At 39.2% G+C, this 25,064-nt stretch overlaps 1 long non-coding RNA gene across 1 annotated transcript; it reads right to left on the bottom strand.

The window, feature by feature from the left end:
* Positions 1-342: 342 nt before the first annotated feature.
* Positions 343-24,621, bottom strand: LOC132534339 (uncharacterized). The gene is made up of 3 exons (XR_009546066.1): positions 24,482-24,621; positions 4,629-4,727; positions 343-404 (listed from the first exon to the last, which is right to left on the bottom strand). It is a non-coding gene; the product is annotated as an uncharacterized LOC132534339 (long non-coding RNA).
* Positions 24,622-25,064: the final 443 nt, after the last annotated feature.

Genomic DNA, 25,064 nt, shown 5'->3' on the forward strand with positions numbered 1-25,064 from the left:
CCCCCCAGAACATTCTATTTTCCACAGCATTGCATTTATTCCACTGCAGCTTTTATAGAGGCCGGCCAATCAGAAAGTCTGTTAGGGCCCAGGCCCAGGCTCAGTGCTGAGCTCCAAATGTGATTCCAGTCCTGACAGGGGGATTATAGGAAACAGATGACTTACGCTTCTAATTTGTGGCCTTAAATTGCAAACAGAATTTCAGGAGTCGAGCAGAGTAATAAATGGCAATAGAAAAAGCCACACACAGCCAAATCAGTATGTGGTGGTTGTAGGTTAAACTAAATGGGAAGAGACAGGTTATGATGGTTCAGTGTATTACAGAGAAGAAAGTCTTAAATTACCAGTGCTGAGAGGTATTGCTCCACGGCAGACAGCATTGCATTGTGCAGTCTACAGATATCCTAAGCAGAACAATAAAAAAGGCAGGTTTAACATAGAACCAACCTGTTGCTGGAGGAATCATTCCCCCCCCCTTTTAGAAATGGAAGCAGTGTTTTATGTTTGTTTTGACCTCTGCTGTATACTTGGCCCCTTAACATCTGTTTTCTACCGTTGCCGTTTTTCACACCAAATTAAATGTCGAAGAGTCAGATAAAATAAGTTCAAAATATGTCCAAATTATTTTTTGTTGACTTCCAACAAATGTCTCAGTAACTCTTTTCACATGAAACAATACCATTTAAATGCCAACATAGAAAATGATTTTCCTTTCAACATTTTAAGAGCTAAAGAGAGGAATTTCGAGGTGTATTTAAGCTTGGGAAATATTGCCTTGGTCTTTTTGGTAACTTGTATAGCCGTTCCACACTTGCTTTAAGGCTATTCTGTCATCTAAAGTTATGTGCATTTGTTGGATAAAAATTCCAGCAAAATTGTTGAGCAACAACATCTAAAAAGCCGGTATTAACACTATAAATACAGTTAGAGACAACAGTGAACCACTTTTTATCACGTGGAAACTTGCATGTATTTGTTTTCCTCCCTAATCTGTCTGTGTGTGCAAAGCTGAGAGGTAAGAAGATAATGACATGAATTTCCACCATCCGTAAGACATCTGACTGTCGTAAGAATAAACGCAACATTTCCCTTTTTTAATCTGATAAACATTTTAATACAAGTAAACTGTCTTCTATTGAAAATAACACTACCTTCTTTTAAGATCCAATATATCTGCATAGTGGAGATTGACAACTAATTAATGATAAATATTAATTAAAAATAATTACTCTAGCCGGTGCTATTTATTATATATATTAAAACAACACTTCCCTAATGAATGTGATAGAAACAGAGTGCACTGTAATTCAGGATGCTGTACTAGGCAGAGGCCAGATAGGATCTATGGTTTTCCATTTTCTTTATGAACAAATTATTCCATTGAAGTTCATATCTTATAGTCACCTTTAAATATGAACCTTTTGTTTTATAAATTGAAGGAAGGCTGTCATCAGACAGGTTTTTTTGGGGGCGGGGGGATAAGCTTTTTTTCATTGTCCTATCAAGCAAGTCTCTTGATAACCACTGAAGGTGATAGGCTCAGTAGGTTTTGATTAATCATTTGCAAAAATTTTATTTGCTAAAACCACTTTAGATTCTGTGTCATGGTTGTTGTGATTTCTTGAATGTGACTTTGTTGTTTTGTTTGTTTGCTTTTAAATCACCTGGCAAGAGAAAACAAACATTAGTTGGAAGCATTTGTCTCTTAACAGAAAACTCTTTTCATGCCTGTCTCCCCCCCTCCCCCAGAAACGTTCAATTATTATTTGTATCATAGTGAGAAGACTGGGTTTCTATAGGGCCTGAACCTTTTCAAACAGGAGATAACTTTTGTTTTTCTGGTACCCCATCAATACCGATCACCTAATTAAATCTGATATCTCTGGCTGAAACAAAATGATTTGTAATAGCTCTTTGGAGTTCACTTAATTAGTTTCAATGTCTTTTGTGTGGTAAATGGTTATATTTTATAAAAACAGAGGATTCAAAATGCAGTCATGGAAAGGGTTTGGGAGCAGGGCAGTGAGAGGCAGGCCAGATTGGAATGACCAGACCATGAAAACAAGGGATAGTTTCAACACAAGGGCTTGCAGACCAGAATCATTCATTAGTTAAGATCATCCAGCAGACCTGACCTGGAAAAAGGCTCACTGTCAAACGCAGTCTTGGGTATCTGTCAGAATTTGTATTCAGATTCTACACCTTGATCAGCCCATGACACTGTACTGTTTTCTTTAACAAACACAAACAGCCTTTTTTCTCCTTCATTTTAACATCTCTCAGGGGCTGGATTCCCTTTCTTCTTCTGCTCTGTAGAGAGTAAAGGGAGCTTGTTAACTTGCTTAGATATTTTGACTGTGGACGCTCTTTGGCCACTTGCCTGTGGTAACAGTGTCAAAGCATAACTTGGCATAATTGCTATATTTGCAGTCAAAAGAATGTTCTTTCTTTATAGTAAAGCTGCTGAATAAAAAAGAGGTCTCATTCTGGAAAATCCTACAAATCATTCTCAAAGTTAAGGCAAAATATAACGTGTGTGTGACATACCTGGTATGCTTGTGTTCATTGCCAAGACACAGATAAGAAAAAGTTTTTTTTTTCTTTTGCTTCTTTAAAATAAACTCTGTCAATTAAAAGTTGATGAATTCCTATTCTTATGTTGAGAGTAAATATCAGTAAAATAAAAGTAAACTTAAAAATTAGGTCAGAAGAACAGGGTTCTTTGTATTCTAAAAAGTAGGTGGAAAGCATTACAATCTTTCATTACCCATTGTATCATTATTTGCATATAGTTTGGATTAGAAATGGCAATCTTTGATAGACCTCCACTTAATAGAGACATGCATAATTTACAGACACTAGCAATATCTGTTGTGCAAAGGGAAATTAAGATTTTAATGGAACTTTATCTTATTGATAGGAAATAATCAATGGCAATCTAAAATCTAAAATATTTATTATGAAATATTCTTTCAAAGTGATAGTTGTATTCATTCTGTACTTTGTATGTTCTCAAAGAATTGGTATAGGAGGAAAAAGAAAACTATATCAAATGTTTTATGTATTTTTTTCTCTTAATGCCTAACAATGTTGGAGTTAAGGGAATGAGAGGTGAGTGCTAGGAGCCTGTGGTTATCCCTTTGGCCCAAGACACACCAAGACAATCCTTACAGAATGAGTGCCAATTAAACATGAGGTAAAACTGATAGGCACAGGGATGCCAAGGCTGGCTTTCTTTAGTCTGAGAAAAAAATGATCCTTCCAGTTAAATAGACCCTCCCTGTGTCTCACAGACTGTATGAAACTGCGAAACTGTGTGCTGCTGGCAGGTAATTGCTTGTAATTAGCATAGCAGGCAGGTAATGACTTGAAATCACCTGCCAGTTGTCTCTAGTGTTCGCTGTGTTTCAAAACTCTGGATGAGTGGGAAAGTCATGGGGCCTATGAGGATGCAAACAGAGGAAAGGGGAGGGGTGCAAGCCAGGAATCTCTGAACAGGATTTCTCTCCATTTGCTGCTTATTTTATCCCCAGTTCTTCTCTAAGTGATCGCAAAGAGGCGCTGAGAAGTGGCAGGTTGCTTTACCTGCCTGCTGCTGTTATGGAGAGAGGTGCTACCTGTTGAGAAATATTTGCTTTTTTTGGAATCCAACCAACTTGCTTAGTTTTATGCTCTGTACTTCTTCTTCTAGCGTTTGCCATGCTCTGTACTGAGAGGACGGAGAACTGAGAGAGTAATGGTAGCTCTGCTTGTTTGAAAGGAAGCACAAATGACTCAAAGCCTGATCTTACTTCTCCTTTACAACCTACTTCTTTCTCATTCATGAGTTTTCTGTAATTTCATGGAGAGCTTATGGTGTCGAAGCAAGAAGCTTCAAGCTGAGCAACATGTCAGCAAAAAGAAGATTGGATCGCTTGTCTGAGGATTTCACACGCACTTTAGACCAGTACTCACAAAAAATATATGTAGGCATCCAGTGAAAAATATAATTGAATATACTGAGAGTTGACTGGGGAGGTTAGAAAGTGATGGTGAGCCTTACACTAAGTGGCTTCTCTACACTTGAATGGCATCCATTCTCCTTCAGCTGATGGCTAGAGTGTGGGACTTGAGTAAAGATAGCAATCTGGCAAATATTCCAGTTTTTAAGACACTGAAACTAAATTTAGAAATCTGAAGTCTTTCTGTGGGTAAAACAAAACCAGTAACCCGATCTTGATGTTCTCTGTTTCAAATTGCATTTCTCAACTTGGTACCTATTCTTTCTGCAATCTTGTTAGATTAGTGAGAACAGAAACAAAAACAAATATACACCGAGAGCAAGTGTTACTTTGAATTCTGAAAGTTCCTCGTGATCGTTATGTGCAAACACTTGAAGATAGGTCTTTTGAGGAGGTGATCCCACCTGGTTTTGATTTATCCCTACAGACCAATCTTTTTAGCCAACCCTGTGAGAGTCTTTCAGACTTACTTTCAGAGAAGATATTTTCTGGGTACTAATGGGATCTAGTAAGTCTTTGTTAAGGAGATTCCACAAACTTCTACCAGGTTAGCAAACTCATAAGCCCCAAAGAATTTAGGAATGGGGAAGGACTGGATTTTACTGACTCTGGGTTTTCTCTACTTACCGCCATGATACCATGGCCAAGGCACTCCCATCCAATGCAGCCTCAGTGTTCTCGGTCGTAAAATAAGAGTAATGAACTTAACTGATAAAGCTTCAGTCACTATTATAAAAAAAATGCTTCTTTTATTCTTTTCATTAATCTTTCAGATAATATAGATGAGCAGATTGTGGTCATCAGACTCAATAAATAAAGAATTATTTATTAGTCAGAACAAGGGGAAGAGAGAGAATCACAACATTACTCTGGCACATGCAATTTCAGAAATTGAATTTGGACTTCTTGCTTGAGAGTCCTTTTTTTAAAAAAAAATATTTAGTTATTCATTCCCTTTTGTTGCCCTTTTTTTTTTTTTATTGTTGTAGCTATTATTGTTGTTGTCTTTGTTGGATAGGACAGAGAGAAATGGAGAGAGGAGGGGAAGACAGAGAGGAGGAGAGAAAGATAGACACCTGCAGACCTATTTCACCGCTTGTGAAGTGACTCCCCTGGAGCAGGTGGGGAGCCGGGGGCTCAAACCGGGATCCTTATGCCGGTCCTTGTGTTTGTGCCACATGCACTTAACCCGTTGCGCTACCGCCCGACTCCCTTTTTTTTTTTTTTTTTTTTAAAAAAAAACCAACTTATTTATAAAATAGAAACACTGACAATAAACATAGGAGAATTGGGGCACAACTCCCACCACTAGAACTCAGTATCCCATCTCCTCCCGATAGCTTTCCTATTCGGTATCCCTCTGAGAGTATGGACCCAGGGTCATCATGGGGAAGGTGGAAGGTCTGGCTTCTGTAATGGCTTCCCTGGTGAACATGGACATTGACAGGTCGATCCATACTCCCAGCCTGTAAGAGTCCATGGTTTTAAGCACTGTGCTTTGAAAGTGACTGGGATCCATGTGGATTCAGTCGGCTAGGAAGGATCGTCAGTTTCCCCAATGAATGGGTACTCATGGGATGCACCACGGGAAGGTCGATCCAATGCAACCTGTTTACCACACGGCCTCTTCGACCTTCTACGACTCCATTACTATTGGAACTATTCAGCTTGTCAACATATATAAGCCTCCCAGTGCCTCATGGGATAATAAGGTCCTGCCTAGCCCGAATCACCCAGTCGTTTACGTTGGAGACTTTAATAGTTCTCACCAAGACTGGGGATATTCCTCCACTCGTGCTGACGGCTCTATCTTAGCCGAGTGGGCTTCAGCGAATGACCTCTCCCTATTATACGATCCCAAACAGCCAGGCTCTTTTCACAGTGCTGGATTAGCACAGTCAACGGCCAAGCCTTTCCCACTACGAGACACGTTCTCAAGATCTTCCTGCACAGTCATCACCGCCCAGCTATTATCCACATTGGTCTCCAGCTGCCACTGATTCTGTGCTCGGAGAAACTAAGATGGAACTTTAGGAAAGCAAACTGGCGTCTGTTCAGTGATCTTACCAACAAATCTATTCCTGCAATTCCAATTAACTGTATCCCCTCTGAAGATTCCTACAGGCGCTTCCGCCAAGCCATCTTCAAAGCAGCTTCCCAAGCCATTCCTCGTGGGAGACATGCTAACTATACGCCTTGTCTTGATGCTGAATGCGAGCAACTACTAAAGCAGTATGATGAGTCGGGCGACCCAGATGTGGCTGACCATCTATCTCATTGCCTCCCTGGATGCAGCACTCCAAGCCCGTTGGCAACAACTCATGGAAAGTCTGAACTTCATCCTTCAAGTAGGAAGGCCTGGAAGCTTCTTCACAGACTGGGTGCTGGTAGCCAACCCCCTCCCGTCTCCCATCCTCCCGTATCTCCAAACTCAGTGGCCAGTCACCTAACTCAAGTTGGACGTACTAAGATCGACCCAGTCTGGAAAAGAGAAATTTCCCATGAGTGGTCATCCCACTTCCGGTTATCTTGTCCATCTCCAAAACTCTCTCCCTTTACACTGTCTGAACTGGAAGACGCTTTGAAGAGGGTTAAACCGGGAACAGCTGCTGCCTATGATAACATCACCCCAGAACTCATTCTTAACCTGGGTCCCGCGGCAAAGAAGTGGCTCGCTTCATTCCTGTCCCACATCTTGGAATCTGAGTCTATGCCCAAAGTTTGGTGTCGTACGAAGATTATAGCAGTTTTGAAACCAAAGAAAGACCCAACACTGGCCGCCAGCTATAGACCAATTTCTCTCCTCTCCATCTGTTACAAACTCCTTGAGAGGCTGTTTCTGTCACGTATTTCTCATCTTACAGAGAAATTCCTATCACCCGCCCAGGCTGGTTTCTGCCCAGGAAGATCTACCTGCGAACAAGCCCTGGCCCTCTCAACTTACATTGAAAATGGATTCCAGAAGAATTTAAAGACGGGTGCTGTCTTTGTTGATCTCACAGCAGCCTATGACACGGTCTGGCACCGTGGTCTCCTAGTCAAGATCTCAAGATGCCTGCCTCTATGCGTGGCCAACACTATATCGTTTCTTCTCCAAAACAGAAGATTCCGGGTGCATCTGGGTGACAAGTCTAGCAGATGGAGACTTGTTTCAAGTGGCCTCCCCCAGTGTTCTGGCTCCTACGCTATTTAATATTTACATCAATGACCTTCCAGAAACTTCTTCAAGGAAGTTCATCTATGCCGATGACATCTGCTGTGCAACTCAGGCATCCAAGTTCGACATCCTTGAGGAAACACTCACGAAAGACATTTCTCTGATATCTGATTACTGTAAAAAAAGTGGCGACTAATCCCTAGCACTGCAAAAACGGTATCATCTGTTTTCCATCTACACCATGCCTCGGCCTCGCGTGAGCTTAATGTGCAGCTTGGCAGTACGAGAATCCGGCATGAAGCCCAGCCAGTCTATCTTGGTGTTACTCTCGGTTGCACTCTGTCATTTCACAAACATCTCATAAAATCTGCAGCAAAGGTGGGCGCGAGGAATAACACCATTGCAAGACTGGCCAGCTCCTCATGGGGTGCGAGCGCTTCCACACTACGATCATCATCTCTGGCATTATGCTATTCCACTGCAGAATACTGTGCCCCAGGATGGTTCTGTAGCCCCCATGTTCACTTGGTCGATTCCAAATTATATTCTGTGCAGAAAACTGTGCCCCAGGATGGTTCCGTTATCTTTGAGGCCTGGTTCCTGCAGGATGAATCCACAGTTCCCAATAACTTTTTTTTTTTTTAACTTTTATCATTATCATTCCATTATTTAAAAATTATCTTTTATTTGATAGGGCAAAGACAATTTGAGAGGGGGAGAGTAGACAGACTGGGAGAAAGAGAGAGACACCTGTCGCAGGATTTCACTGTTTCTGAAGCGTTTCTCCCACAGGTGGTAGTTGGGGGTGAGGGCTGCTAAAGGGAGTCTTCGCACATACTAGTGTATATTCCCAACCAGATGCACCACTGCCTTGCCCTTCTTATGTATTTTTCATTGAAGTTATCAAGCTGCTTTAACATTATATAAGTTTGGGTTATATAGATCATATGATATACATGAAAAAATTCATGGGAAACTTCTTTTTTTTAATCACAGTGCTAGAAAAATTAATTCAGGGCCTCTTGCAGTTATGATATTGCTGCATAGTCTCCTGGACCCAATTTCTCCTTTTTCATTATAGAAAGAGAAGCAAAGAGAGAAAAGAGAGGGAGAGATATACAAAGAAAGGAAGATAACTTAGCCCTGTTCCAGCATCAGTGGAGCACGCCAAGTACATGTAGGAGATAGCAGGACTTGAACCCAGGGCTTCATAATGACAAGACATGCAATCTACTGGGTGGGCTATCTTCTGACCCCTCTGGTATCTTCCAACCTACTATCTGCTTTGTATGTAGAGTCTCTGTAAAAATGAAGATACTTAGCTACTAATGTCAATTTTTTCAGATTTCGATTGTTCAGTTGTATAGTTATTAAAATAAACTGTCCCTGAAGTCATGTGAAGATTTTTCCCCCCCTTGTATATTAAAAGTAGCCCAGAGGCTAAATTGTTTGACTATCCATTTCAATTTCAATTTATAAATGATAAAACCAAAATATTGATATATGGCATTATACATATTATTTGAATGTATATATCAAATTACCTGGGCTATCGGAAGACAAGAGAAGTTGTGTTTTTAGGACACTATTGCTATTTTTTTTCCTGAAATATCTGATTATGACAAAAAAAACCTTAATAACATACTGTGATATTCACATAGTCTGATGGTTACAGATTCTTGTGTATTACTCATCTTCCTCATCTGCTTACACTTCTGTGTACTTATCTCTATATTAAATAGACTATTAAGTGATAGATACAGTTTTCCATAAAGTAGGACTTAATAGAATTTAAACATTCTTTCCAAATACACACAGTGAACATCATGTATAAAAATGCAGTAAGTAGTTTATCAGCATGAAAATGAAAAGAGAGTACATCATAACTATGTACAACCATCAGGTCTGTTTTGCATTAGGGTAATATTCCCTTAAGCTCAGATTAAATATTTGGCTAAATAACTCAGTTTTTTAATTCTGATTTGTGAGAACATATAATGTAGCATTGAATAACACTTTCAAAAAATTAAATCATATACATCCACTTTTTCTTAATTTTCATCAAAGTTTGTGCATTTTTCCCAATCAAATTTTTTTCATAAGAAAAAAAAAACAGCTTCTATGGGTGGGAGGAAGTGGGTGGAGGGAGAGAGACACATACATAAATTGTCTTAATTTCAGAGAAATGTGGTTGACAATCACTTAAGACAATATAGTTGATATGGCTGTCAGGACTGACTCTTTTCAAAAGAATGTTTCTATAGAATATCATTGTGACACTTTGCTCAGATGGATGTCTTTAGCTGTCTTTGATTAATGTAATGTAATAAAAGAGATGCACAGCAAAGTGTCTGTACATGTCTTGTTAAGTATGTTTGATTCATTGTATGTGGTTCACAGCTCTCTCCTCTTTCTGCAGTTCATTTTTTATCATTTCAACAATATATCTATAAATATGAAAAAGTTGGCACTTTCAAAGTCTTTGACATATATGACTATTAATTCATAACTCTAAAAAATTATCTCTTTCAACCTGTCATTTTAAAGCTTATAGAGTTCATTACGGCAAGTAACCTGTGCTAGAAATTAGATTTTGAACTTTTGTGAGAAGATAAATAAGCTCGTGAACCTAAAAATTAAAACAAGGATACCTAGACATAGTTCTAAGATAGAATTGTTTGAAAGACATTTATTCAAGATTATAAACTTAAACTCCCCAAAGATGTTATGGAGGCCATAGGGATTTACTCACAAGTTGTACTATTTTGCATTTCTTTTATTTTAAATTTTTAAAAATATTTTATTTTATTTATTTATTCCCTTTTTGCTGCCCTTGTTGTTTTATTGTTGTAGTTATTATTGTTGTTGTCGTTGTCGTTGGATAGGACAGAGAGAAATGGAGAGAGGAGGGGAAGACAGAGAGGAGAAGAGAAAGACAGACACCTGCAGACCTGTTTCACCGCCTGTGAAGCGACTCCCCTGCAGGTGGGGAGCCGGGGGCTCGAACCGGGATTCTTATGCCGGTCCTTGTGCTTTGCGTCACCTACGCTTAACCTGCTGCGCTACAGCCCAACTCCCTTGCATTTATATATATATATACTGAGAAAGCTTGTCATTAACAAAATGATCTAAATTCAGTTTTGTGATCACCTTTTATTTTGCAGTGGTTAATGGGTTAAACTTCATGGTTGATACTGTTGACATAGATGGTTTTAAACCGAGGTATTCTTAAGGCAAAATAATATTTCTTTCTTTCTTTTTTGCTTCCAGGGTTATCACTAGGGCTCGCAGCGCCTGCACTATGAATCCACTGCTCCTGGAGGCAATTTTTTCCCCTTTTGTTGCCCTTGTTGTTTATTGTTGTTGTTATTATTGCTGTCATGGTTGTTCGATAGGACAGAGAGAAATGGAGAGAGGAGGGGAAGACAGATGGGGGAGAGAAAGATAGACACCTGCAGACCTGCTTCACCGCCTGTCCTTGGGCTTCGCGCCATGTACGCTTAACCTGCTACGCCACCGCCCAGCGCCCAAAATAATATTTCTATACATATTCCAGGTACAAACAGTTTAATAGGAGGAAGTCCTTAGAAGTAGAAGGCATTATTTTCCTCCTCTGCACTGAGAACAAAGCTGAGAGTAGCAATGCTTAAATCACATGTTTGGGCAGAGCAGGGTTTGCTCTCAGCCATTCTGCTACAGAGCTTTTGACCTCCACTAGGGAACGTGCAACTTGGAGATTTCCATTCTGGTGCCTTTGGTCCAGCTTCATATCTATTTACTGTAGGAACCTCGACTTTGCCCTCTCACTCTCACGTTCCCTTCTTTTGTTCAATTCAGAAAATAATGTCAAGGCTTTAGGATAGTTACGTCTGATGTGTTCCACATAATGAGCTCTGACTCACAGATGATTGGGGGGCTGTGGGTGCTAGGCTAGCACATCATGTGTGAATAAGCTTGTGGCAGGGACTGAGGGTGAGGTCTGAAGACATGGTTTATGTTGGAGCCTCCCCGTGTTCTGGGTGACTCATGTGCACTAAATAGTAGAGTCATGAACCATTTACACACACCCAGGATCAGGTTCATGGGGAGGCTATTCTCCCACAGCCATTTTGCAGCTCTTTCTAAAAATGCACAGTTTATTTTGGCCGTTTCACAGGAAGATCATGAAGGGGAATAAAATAACCAATTCATTGAGACTCTCTCTGATGGTTCTTTTCTGGGGACATTGCTCCCTCTTGCCCCAAGCTCTGAGAGACACTCAGATGGTACTTTCCTCTCTTGGGCTGCACTGACCAAGTAGAATTCAGGGTCAGTTAGATAGAGGCCTTGCTCTTGGCAATGTCCTAGCCACTACTGAGACCATGGGCAATTCACTTATTATTTTTGGGAATGGTTTTCTTGGAAAACTATAAAACTTAACTGGGATGAGAGAAATTTTATGCATTTATAAGGAATTAGTACCAAAGAAATTAGAGCATTATTTTCAATCATTATTTAGCCAATTGCTTCAGCTGGGGAATGACTAACTGGTGCCAGGGTACTGCTTAAGATGTTAGTTTTATTAATCTCTGTATCTGCCTAGTGTCAAGTGAGGAGAGGGTTCAAATGTGCACCAGTACTTTTTTGTTGTTGTTGTTGGAGTTCTATTCTATTTTATTTTTAATATTTTTATTTATAAAAAGGAAACACTGACAAAAAGCATAGGATAAGAGGGGTACAACTCCACACAATTCCCACCAACAGAACTCCGTATCCCATCCCCTCCCCTGATATGATCCTATTCTTTAACCCAACCCTCTGGGAGTATGGACCCAGGGTCATTATGGGGTGCACAAGGTGGAAGGTCTGGCTTCTGTAATTGCTTCCCCGCTGAACATGGGTGTTGGCAGGTGGATCCATACTCCCATCCTGCTTCTCTCTTTCCCTAGTGGGGCAAGGATCTGGGGAAACAGGGTTTCAGGACACATTGGTGGGGGTCCTCTGCACTTTTTTTTTTTTTACAAGATTTTGAAAGTGATTAAAGTCTAGAAACCTATGCAAGGAGTAAAAAAAAAAAAGGATTCAAAGTAAAATATCATATGTGAGGGGCTTGAAGCACACACGGCGTCTTCTGGGTGAGGAGAAAGCATGACCCACTCTTCCTTGATCACAAACCACCTTCAAGCTTAATATTCTCACTGTTATAATATATAGATCTGGGTAAAAGGAGTAGCTTTTGTGGACCTAATGACATTGCTGAGACTTGTAAATTTGAGGACACAGTGGTTAGAATGAACAATACACATCAGAGTTCTTAGTGAGCCACTATTCTCAAAGATCGGAATCTAGAGGGAAAGACTATGTCTGGCATTTTAGAGTGCTCATGTTTGGTTCTCCTCTTCACTCTGTGTCTTGAGCAAGTCCTGTCAATCTTTTGGAACCTAACTTAACTGCCCAAGGGAAACAAGAAGGGGGTGACCCCAAAGATCTCTAAGGCCTGAATAAAGTTTGCATGCCTGCAACTGTCAACTTTTCTTTTCTTTTTTTTTTTTTCCTCCTCCAGGGTTATTGCTGGGCTCGGTGCCTGCACCATGAATCCACCGCTCCTGGAGGCCATTTTTTCCCCCTTTTGTTCCCCTTGTTGTAGCTTCGTTGTGGTTATTATTATTGCCCTTGTTGACGCAATTCGTTGTTGGATAGGACAGAGAGCAATGGAGAGAGGAGGGGAAGACAGAGAAGGGCAGAGAAAGATAGACACCTGCAGACCTGCTTCACCGCCTGTGAAGCGACTCCCCTGCAGGTGGGGAGCTGGGGGCTCGTACCGGGATCCTTAGGCCGGTCCCTGCGCTTTGCGCCACATGCGCTTAACCCACTGCGCCACCGCCCGACCCCCAACTGTCAACTTTTCTATATAAACACAAAGTAAACTTACGGTAACTAAGGAGGACTATGTCCTTGCTGATAAATGCCCATGATGTCAAAATGCAGGACAGTAAAAAAAAGTGAAGTTGAAAAATGAGGAAGAGATGTGACAGGGTGTAATCTAAATGGTTTCGAAGGGTGTGGGCTGTTTTAGGCTGTCTATGGTCAGCACTGAACAAATATATCTATTATCCAAGCATGTTACAGAGCTGGCCCAACTGTCTTTGCATTAAAAGCTACCTTGTCCTGAAAAAAAAAAAGATAATTAGGGCCAGGATATTGCCCTTAACACACGTGGTCCTTTCCTTTGATGGAGAGAATTTTTGGATGGTTGTTTTTCTACTGAACCTTGAAGAGAGAATGCTACACTTAGCAAAGGGTCAAGAGCCTTTGTATAAAGAGTCAGAGAGAAAGAATCAAAAGATATTATTGCACTAATAAATTAGGTAAAATTTATTATTGAGATTCATGTGAGTTTCAACCATATGCAAAATGCCATCCAGAGCATAATGAATCTTCATGTTCCCATGCAGATTCCACAATCAATTCATAAGCAAATCTCATTTAATTTATATGTTCATTGGCTCTTGTTTTAATAAGATTATTTCAGGGAAATTTCTTCAGAAACATTTTGAAATACTGAAAAGTTAAGGACTCTATTTAAAAAGCCCTTTCAATATTATTAGTAAAGCTAACTTAAAAAAATTCTTAATATTATTCAACATCAAAATCAAGTCGAGATTTAGATTTCTCCACTTGTAACTTGCTTGAATCTAGATCCTAATAAGGTCCATAGCTGGCTACTTGCAGCTATGACTCTAAAGTGTCTTTTAATCTATAGGTTTCATTTTTCTTTTCTCTTAATTCTTTTTTGCCTCTTGATAGCTAGTTGGTAAAGAAATTGGGTCACTTTTCGTTTGAACTTTCTGATTTTAATGATTAAATTTCTCGATTACTTTTTGACATCTTCCTCAGTCTATTCTACTTCCTATAAAGTGGTACTTAAAGGCACAGCTGGTTTCAGGTTTGGGTTTGTTTTTTTTTGGCAATTACTTCATAGTGTCAATTTTATTTATAATAGAAGACAGTCTTTTTTTAATTTAAGATTTTATTTTATTTATGAGAAAGATAGGACGAGAGAGAAAGAACCAGACTTCACTCTGGTACATATGCTTCCGGGGTTATACTCGGGACCTCATGCTTGAGAGTCCAAAGCTTTATCACTGCGCCACCTCCCGGACCACCAGACAGTGTCTTGTTACCTCTCTTTTTGTATTATTAGTAGCCATTCTTAATCATTGCCTAGATTTCTTAATTCATTTGAGGCTGAAATATATCTTAATGGAATTTCTTTTTAACTTAAAAAGTGAAATATTTCTTTCTTCCTTTCTTATGGTGGTGTAGGGGATTGAACCTGGGACTTTTGGAGCCTCAGGCATGAGAGCCTCTTTGCGTAGCCATTATGCTATCTACCCCTCCCCTAAAAGTAAAGTATTTCTATTAAGAGAAACTTAATTACTCTGAAGAACTACATGCTCATAATTATTTGCATTTGAAACTTAGGATATATAGTGGGTTTAACCTTCTGTTTACCACTTCTCAACTTTTTTTTTTTTTTTGAAAGAACAGAGAATCAGAGAGTGTGAAAGAGATTACAGCACCAAAGTTTCCTTCAATGCTGGCCTTGAACCTGTGTTGTACACATGGAAAAGCAGAAAGCACTATTCAATTCAATGTAGTTTCTAGCATTCTTCAAAGGTATCCATGACATTTAATCCCACTGGATGTAGACTGAATCCTGGATCTACTGTTATACCATATAGAATTTCCTTACTTCCTCTTTTTCATCCTTTCTCCCTATGAGTAAGTCCTAGTTACTTTTGACTCTATTCTGCAACAGATGTTCTCTCACTTCTCCTGATCAGATTAAAGCCTACTAAATGCACAATTTCACACTCATTTGTCTGAGTAACGTTTGGTTTCTTCTTTTTTACTAGACTCTATGCTTCATTTGGTAATTGTTAATAATTAATTTATTATTATTATTATTTCTATTGTCACTAGGGTTATCGTTGGAGTTCAGTGCCTACATGATGAACTCACTGCTCTTAGTGGCTTCTTTTTAAAGGAATGAGAGAAATCAAAGAGGGAGAGACGTAGAAAGGGAGAGGCAGAGAGACAACTGCAGCACTGTTTCAACACTTGAGAAACTTCCCCCTGTAGGAGGAGACCAGAGACTTGGACTCTGGTCCTTGCACATGGTAATGTGTGTGAATGCACCTGGCTCCTATACATTGTTTTAGGTGAACATTGCATCCCTATTACATATGTACAGTACATAGCCAATTGACTGTGCCTGCAAATATCTATTTAATGACGGTGGGAAAACGTGGGCTGATTAATAGCTCTAAGTGTCAGTTTTCTCACCTATAAAATAGGGGCACCATTGTTGCTATGACATACTTGCAAAGATTAAATGAAATAATGAGTGCAGGACACCTGATGTACTGTAGACAGTTGTATTACAAGTTTATATTGAATGACCCTGGACGCTGAACATCTCCTCTGAATAATTTTGCTGTTATCCTTGTTTCAAAGTGTTGCCTGAGAAGCAGTTCTGAAAAATACCTACTTCTTCTATTCAGGAAATGCTAAGTTATATGACGAATTATCAGCATGCATAGAGCACTGACATGTTCGGAGATGGGAAAGTGAAAGAAATAATATTGGAGTTTCCTGCCTCCAGAGTGTTGGTGGGGAGATGAGGTAGCAGTTGAGAAAGATGATCTGTAACATTGCAGTTTATTATATATATATATATTATATATATATATAATATATATATACATATATATGTATATATACACACACACACATATATATATATATATAATGTTTTTCTCTCATTTCTGGCTTTAGCACAGGATTTATCAAAACCTTCACAAATGTCTAGAGGCGAGAGCTAAAGCATGTCTTTTGTGAGGTAAAGTGAGACTCCCTTAAAACTGTACATCAAATTGGGGGCTGGCTATCAGGATAGCAAGTAGGTAATTAGAGGAGTTTGGAACTTTTAGTCTAGGACAAGTGAAACAGCTTGCTTGGATAGTGCGCTGCTTTGCATGTATGTGACCCTGGTTCAAGCCCAGCCCGAACTCTGCCTTGAAGGGAACTGTGCACTCTTGGACTCTCTCATTCTCTTTCTCTTTCTCTTCTCTCTCTCTCTCTCTGCCGTTTGACATCTGAAGGAGGAAAATGGTCTGGAGCTTGAATCAATTCCCAGTGTGAACTCATCAGCTATGGTTATGTGATGAAGTCTCCTAAAAGCCTACAAGGACTGGGTTTGGGAACTTGCCCATTTGGTGAATATGTGGGGTGTATGGAAAGAGCTGGTAAGCTTTCCCCAGGCCTTGCCCCATACATCCCTTCAACCCAGTGGTCATCAATATCTTTTAATGTTCCTTTAAAATGAGTTGGTCACCTAGTGTGTAAACGTGCTTCTTCCTTCTGTAAGCTGCCCTAGTAAAGCAGTTAAACCCAAGAGATTGGGGAGAAGTGAAGGAGAGTCTCATAAGACTGAACCCTTAGTATGATGATTTTGATGCTTTCTTGGGTGGACCATGCCAAGAGAATTTATACAAATTCTAAAACACCAAGCTGGTGTCTGAAAATTGCTTGTTGTGGGGGGATCCCCTCCCACCCCAGTGGAATTAGGAGAACATTGATGATCAAGATCACCATGAAGAATTCTATGAACTAATAAATCTGATGGAATGGATGAGGGGATTGCATTTAAAGAAAGGTCTTCAGGTCCACTGATTCTGAAGGAGAGGAAGGACATAAATTTGAGGGAGTTTGTTGTCAGTAGAAGAGAAATTCTGAAATTAGGGCTGATCTAATTTCTTTAAAAAGGGAAGTAATTGCTATAAGAAGACTGACTAATTGTCCTCATAATGCACTAGAATTATCTCTTCCAGTGGCTAGAGATCATTAAAAGCAAAGTCTTCTTTGATGCAAATGCTAGAACTTTAGATATTTTCTGCCCACACTGTCCTTGGTACCACCTCCGTAATTTTGCTGGTCTGTTTTCTAGAATCTCTTTCTGCCTTTCTTTCTAACTTATAATTTAAATAAGTACGTATTTATTTTGTGAAAGACATGAGTGCAAGAGACAGAGAAACAAAATCAAAGCACTACTCCAAGATACTCAGTGCTAAGGGTTGAACCTAGATCCTCAAGCATGTGAGTCCTGTGCTCTGCTGATGAGCTTCCCCCTAACTGCATCCACACCATGGCAGGAGTTGCTACTTTAGTGGATTTTGTCAGGTCTTATCCCCTAGTCACTGGGCAGTGTAGAGATTTGCAATCGTCTTAGCAAGCTCCCTTTGTTAACAGTGTAGAGGCCAGAGGACCAATAGGAAGTATCCAGGATATAGTGGTCTCTAGTCTGGATGATGAGGGTCTAGACTGAGGCAGTGGGTTTGGAGGAAAGAAGGCAGATGAGGAACAGACTGAATAGCTGAAATGGAGGGCGCTAGAGCATAGTGTTTTGTTTGAATTGGCATGTAAGCATTCAACACCTGAATAAATCTGTTAGTCCCTCAGTGGTTCAGACTGTGTGATTCTTCGGCTATCTAGTGATTAAAATTACTCCCATTCCTGTTCCCTTCCCTGAAGATGTGTGACCTTGACTTTCCCCCCAATTTCTCAGAATATCCTGCATCTATCTATCTGTCTGTCTGTCTATCTAACTCATTCCTTTTTGCTACCATGATTGTTGCTGGGACTCAGTGTCTGCACAGTGAATCCACCACTGATAGCAGCCATTTTCTTATTCTTTATTTTATTTGGTGGGGCAGAAATAATTAAGGGGGGGTAGGGTAGAAGAAGACAGACAGGGGGGTGGGAGAAAGACACCTGCAGAACTCATGAAGCTTCTCCTCTGCAGCTGAGGACAGGGACTTTAACCTAGATCCATATGCGTAGTAAAGTCTATGTTCTACCAGAAGTGTCACCACTTGACCACCCTGTACATATTCCTGTGTTAGCATTTACCACGCTGTTTTTATATGTTGACTTTACTGAACTACAAGTTACTGAACTGAGTACCCCAAGAAAGAGCAAGGACTGTCTGATCAATCTCTGTAAACTTAGCAGTGCATTTGACACATACTTAGAGCGTAAGAAGCAACAGGTGGGGATGATTGATGGTTTACCTGACAGCTTGCACATTTAAATTTGAACAAACTAGTTCCTTGGAAGGTCAGATTGGTAAGGTGCCAACACATGGACCTAAGGTAGTTTATCTGATTGACCCTTTTGCAGGAGCAGGAGCAGAGTTCTGGCAAGTTGACATGAGTCTGCAAACTGATTTAGTGGCAGCTAAGTCATATAGGCTGTTTTTCAGCTCTGAGATGCAGAGAAAGAACAAAGGTAAATTGCTTAGTTTGTAATTTTTTTTCCCTCTCCTTAATGTGGATCCTGTGTTATAAGTAGGGGAAATCTAGTTGAGTTTGGGAATAGCAATCAGTCTTTTAGCCTTTCTTAACTGGATTGTAGAGTCTGAGCACACACTAATTATATTAGAGACTAGATGGGGCTGGGCAATTGTTGGGGAACTTTAAAACACAATTGGGTAATATGTACAATATCCAACATCGATTTGCGTAACAGTCTTTTCAGGGAAGAGTGACTACTCACAGTGTTTTGTGCATTTACAGATAGATTGCTCACTTATCTAAGTTCTTGAAACACTCACTTATCTGCAGGAGAGAGATGCTTTTTGACATAAACAACGATCTACCTGGTGTCAGAATTTCTCCACAGATAAGACACACTTGTACTCAGGAAGGAACTTCTGCTGCCAAGATAGCATAGTAGACTTTTATTGTTAATATGGGAAAAAAGGCATGCTTTAGAATAACAGGAAAACCCACTCCGGTGTATCTGAACCTGAGGTGGGGGAGGAACTGCCATCTTATCTGGTGTACTGAAAGCAGCAGTTCATATAGTGTCCAGAGCTGATTCTTTTTCCTGAAAAATTCAGTATTATGATAGAGATAAAGTAAAATCCAAGATTATTTCAGTGTTAGAAAGGAACAATAACATATTTATCATTTAGAATCACTTTGATCTTGTTGCATCTTATAGGATTTAACACTTGCCTGTGTTAGTCCTATTAAATGTTTTAACTAATAAAATGGAGTCCTTTCCTGGGTGGAAGGATGTACTTTTCTGAGAGACACATTTTTTTTCCCCATCATGTTTAAATATACAAAATTCTATAGTTAATTTTCAATAACTCTATATTGACTAAGCATGATTGTTTAAAGAGCTGTAAGTAACATTTTGACTTTTTTTTTAAAAAAGATTTTATTTATTAGAAATATAGGATGAGAGAGTGAAAGAACCAGACATCACTTTGGTACATATGCTGCCAGGGATTGAACTCAGGACCTTGTGCATGAGACCCCAATGCTTTATGCACTGTGCCACCTCCCGGACCACAACATTTTGACTTCTGACTTACCTGGGATGATAAGAAATTATAAATAAGTGTTTAAATTAAATAATTAAGATACCTGATGTGTTCTTTTAAAAAAGAAATATAGTTATTTTAAGTTCTTCTAAAAATGTCTTTCTACTTCACAAAAGCTCAGTCTTATGACCAGGAAGACACTTAAATACAATGCCAGTTTGAGGTAATTTTAATAGTTGAAAATTTCATATCCTAAAAATGCATAGGTAATTTCTGGAAAGCCTCACTTTCCTGACAAGTTAAATGTTTCTCATGTTTCTTGCAATTTCTATCCCCTCCTTTCATTTCCAAGTTTGATTGAACTGTTAAACCAGCTAGATCGTAATGGTGTTGATAAAGTCTTATTATTACTCCTTGTAATTATTGCTTAACCAGCAGGAAGTCTTCCAGTATTCAGCATGGCTTGAAACCTCAGTAAGATTAGTAATTTATAGAAATGCCAACTAAGGTTAAGACTAGAATAGGGTTATTCAAATATAATGGCTCTGGCCTCCTTTGCATTATGATGAATTTTTGTTTGCTTCCTCCTTACTGCTGGGAAGACTTCCCTCTGAGAAGTATAGATGGACAATTTCATGGAGGTGTTTTTTCCGGAAGACTCAGTGGCGCCATTGTGAAGAAGTCTTAGTGAAGTACAGGAGAGGTCATTGTAATGTGGCCTTGAGTCTCATAACTCTGGAGGAAGTAGGTAGGAGGTGGTGGCAGAAAGGGAGATACTGAGGTGTTTCTAACACAGACACAGGAATATGTGGCAATAATAGAGCGTTACCAAAGTTTTCCTCTAGAATGAGTCATTGGCAAATATATTTGAAGCTTTATGAGTCCCATGAAAATACTGAACTCTATGAATCTGCACTTGAAAGAGTTGGAAATTTATTAAAAAATAAATGCATAAATTAATGAATAAACACATGCATTCAGAATTTAGTTGAATCTCATATTGTGGCTTGAATTTAACTTGATGTACAAAAATTAGTGAGATATAAAAGATATATTTCCAAGGACGTGATTTGTTTAAAACAATATAGTGAAATAATCTGACATAACTACAAGAAGTCTAGGCTTCCCTGGGAGGCAAATTTGCATTAGTTCAAGAAGAGACAGTAGTTTTTTTCAAGCCCAAACCAAGAATCTAATAACCTTAAATAAATTAATTTCCTAGCAGTGGTGGGGGGGCTACTCCACTCTTCAGAGTATATCTGGGTCATTCTACTCTGCCACTCCAGGAAGACGGGTTCTGAAATTAATATAGCCTAGAACATTTCTAGCTGTGACTATGGACTGTGAGCTCAGTCTGACAGGGACTCAGAAGTTGTACAGGCTCTTATTCTAAATATGAATAGATATGGGCTCTGGGTTAGATCACTGTGGAAAAAAGTTCATTGCACTTATATATTTTCTTCAAGTTTGTGAGCAACTCTCTGCTCTAATCCTGCTTCCTAGTTATACACTTAACTCTGACACCGTCATCCCAGGCAATATTTCTAGTCCATCACAATGTTAGATATTAAGCATAAGCAAAGGCTCCTAGGAGCATTCCTAAAATAGATTCCCTAGCTTACTTCTATCCTAAAGACCCTACTTTTATCTGTTCTATTCTTACTTTTTGGTTCCTATTTGCCAAATATTTTGTCCTGCTTTCCATCTTACTGCACTTTAGCCACCATGTTCCAGATGCTACTATGATTTCATCCTGAATTCCCTGGGCACATGACTTCACCAATGTGTCCTGGAACCTCTCCAGAGCCCAGCCCCACTGGGGAAAGACAGAAAAAGACTGAGGGTATGGACTGACCTGCCAATAACCATGTCCCATGGAGAAACAATTAGGGAAGTCAGAACTCCTTTCTTCTTTTTTAATATTTATTTATTTATTCCCTTTAGTTGCCCTTATTTTTTTATTGTTGTAGTTATTATTGATGCTGTCATTGTTGGATAGGACAGAGAGAAATGGAGAGAGGAGGGTAAGGCAGAGAGGGGGAGAGAAAGACAGACACCTGCAGACCTGCTTCACCGCTTGTGAAACAACTCCCCTGCAGGTGGGGAGCCAGGGGTTCGAACCAGAATCCTTAGGCGGGTCCTTGCACTTCGAGCCACCTGCGCTTAACCCGCTGCTGCACTACTGCTCGACTCCCAGAACTCCTACCTTCTATACTTCAAAAAGAATTTTGGTCCATACTTCCAGAAGGATAAATAATAAGGATGTTTCTAGTGGAGGGGGTGGGGCACAGAACTCTGGTGATGGTAACTGTATAGAATTGTACCCCTAATATATCAATATCAAGTCACTAACACACACACACACACACACACACATACACACACACACACACACACACACACAGAGAGAGAGAAATGAATTTCACTGTGAAGTTGAAATTATTGAATACTATTTCCTTTAGAAGCAGTTATACCTCTGATCTAGTAAGCTTGTTAGCATTGCTGTCCATCTGTGTTCTCCAAGATCTGAGTACTACTTTATTGAAGCTGCAACATCATCTTACTATGCTCTCCCTTTTCCTTTCTCTCCCTTTCTTCTTTCTTTTCTACTCGCCTTTTCTTCCTGCCTTCTTTGCATCCTTCTTTCCATCATGTCTTTTGATGATAATCAGGGTGTGTGGAGGGTGTGAATTCAGAAGTTTGGGGCCTACTTTGTTACTTTGTATGTGCCTCCAAACAGTAATAATGAAACAGTAGAATTATAACCAGAGTTCTAGTCCTCATTTTTTCATATGTAGAAAGCTTTGCTACTTTAAAATCAGAACAAAGAGACTGATACCTGTCTCCACAATAATTATTTTTTCTTTCAATTGAAATTATGGTAAACTGACAAATGAATAAAATTTGAGTTAATTTTATAGCATCTTAATAGTGTAGGTGAACTTATAATCTATACTATACTGATTTGGTCAATAGGCTCTTAGAAAATGAGAGCAGATAGATATCTAAAGAGGACATAGCAATACATCTTATTGTATGGACAAATTCACAGATAGATATATTTCACAAAATTGGTGACCAAAATACCTTGCCCTACCCATTAGGTTCTGTTAATAAATATGATTTTATATTTCTCAGTCTTCTGAAATCATTGCAATTTCCTTCACCCTTATATATATCAACTCAAAGTAGTGCTACAATGGAGACATTCGGCTTTTTCCATTGGTGTTGCCTGTATCACATGACAAGTTTTGTCTCTTCCTAGAGGTTCCATTTACAACTAGTTCATAGAAGAATGGACCAACTATGATCCAATTCTCTTTATCTATGATTTTTCAGGAAGGCCCTGATCTCCATTTTTGAAAACTGAAACTAAAACCACAGATCTATGAAGGTTAAAGGGGGAAGTTAAGAAAGCTGTGATGATTGTTAAGACATGGAAACTTCTGGTTTAAATTTCATTAGCCTCACATACACTGACTCTCAGATACACACTCTAATGAGTTGTAATTTTGTTTGGTATTTTGTAAAGTACAGGAAAATGACAGACATTGTAAACATAGAGGTGAAGTCCAAGTTTCTGTACTGATAATTAGTTCTATAGAATAAAATGAAAATTTAGGGAATTTGATGGAATTGGAGTACAAATTTGAAAGACAAGGAAAGTGGACTGCACTTTAATGAGAACTTGCTGAATATTTGAATTTAGGAAACCCTAGATGTCTTCCTTCTTGAGTGGTCTAAATGGAGAAGAAAGTAAGAAGAATAATTCAGAAAGGCAGTTTGGAGAGTAAACTGAAGCTTTCCTTGGAAAGATGCTATTTTCTTCTTCTTTTTTTTTTTCCCCCACTTTTAAGCTATTGCTTTCAGTTTACTTCAATGCAGTCACTGAAGTAGCCTAGAAAGAAATCTTTGATATGCCAGATCAACCAAAAGTTTTAACATAACCTTTGTGTCTCCATTTATAATGCAAATATTAAGTTGGCATTTTGGGTTCATTTCACCATGGTCTCTGAAGTGGGCTAACATACACAGAGGGAGAAAGTGAAGGGAGTCCCACAAGAGAGTGCTCCTTTGATAGTTCAACAATAATGAAAAAAAAAATGTATTTATGTCTTTTTAAAATATCTTTTACCTCCCAAGAATATAAAGAATGAGTGGAAAAGATCTAAGAAGAATAAATTGTGGTTTCCTTCTATGTTAGCTGAATGGCTAAAGATACTGTTATATGGACTTATCCACCCCTAAAATATTCCCAAGTTTGGCCTTCAAGAGTCTGTTTAAAAAAAAAGCCTTTAGTTAAGTGTCTAAGGAATTCCATGTCTTTATATACTGTCAGGATAGAGCTAACATACTGTTTTAATATAAGTCTGAAAACCAGAAGATATTTTGTTATATATATTTTGTTTAAGGTGGTTAAGCAACCACCTTAAACCCACACTGACATTTCAGTTTTATTGTACATAAACATTCTCTAGCTGAAATAGTTCTAAAAAAAGTAGCAATCTGTATTTGAGAATGATGCAAAGAGACTAAATTTTGGTTGAAATTGCCCTTCCACTTTGGTATCGATTCATGAGAATCTCTAATCTTCTCTCAGTTATACTAAACTAGCCAACATTAATAAAGTTAGAAATACAGATGAGAGTCAGAAATGATCATATGTTCTTGCCAGGAGGAGAGAAGGTCAGCAGTCCTATACAGTATATAAACCTCAGAAACAACTTTCTCTTAAGAGTGCCTCTATAAAGCCTCTCACGCATTTCTAAACGTCACAGATTCTTCTAGGCAACTGATGTCAACATTCATTTTCTGACAAATCACCCCCCTCCTGCCCCCACTCCCAGCTCCCGCCTCACACCAGATGTAACCAAGGGCAATACTTCAGGAAGCCTCAGCTAAAGTGTTAGCAATAGGTATTGGTTACACAGAAGTTTTTTTTTTTACCTTCTTCTGTTTCATGACTGAGCTTTCCAAATGTAAACAATTTGTGAGGTAGAAGTGGGCCGTGTCAGATTCGCGTAACAGAGAAAAGCTTGACAGGAAAACCAGGGCTGTCCTTTATCAGGCGAGATGTGATTTTGAAGCGCTTAGCTATATTCTTCTCTTTGAAATCTTCATTCCTTCCCTTTTCTCTTCCACTTCCCTCTTGGGTTTCCCCTCTTCTCCTCCCATTCGCCTTCCTTTCCCCACCCCGTTCTTCCATTTGGCTGTTAAGGAGCAATTTCTCTCCTAGTGTTTTCATTTTTAGCTTTACTTAAGTCCCACATACATTGCAGATATGCTTTAGGATAGAGCAGTCTTTTTCTTGTCCTCTAACTTGTAGTTTTACAATTTGCTTAGATACAAATTCTCAGTTTCCCATGCTATCACACGCCTTTGCTGTCTCATTTAATACAGCAGGATCTAACAGTGATCAAGTCCTCAGACTGGCATATCAAGACCTATTTGGAGAAATGATGCTAAAATTCCATCAGAGTTAATGATGCTAAAATTCCATGTAGTGTAAGCCCTGTAGCACATGCAGTTG

Source organism: Erinaceus europaeus, chromosome 18 (assembly GCF_950295315.1).
Source record: "Erinaceus europaeus chromosome 18, mEriEur2.1, whole genome shotgun sequence".
Taxonomy (NCBI): domain Eukaryota; kingdom Metazoa; phylum Chordata; class Mammalia; order Eulipotyphla; family Erinaceidae; genus Erinaceus; species Erinaceus europaeus.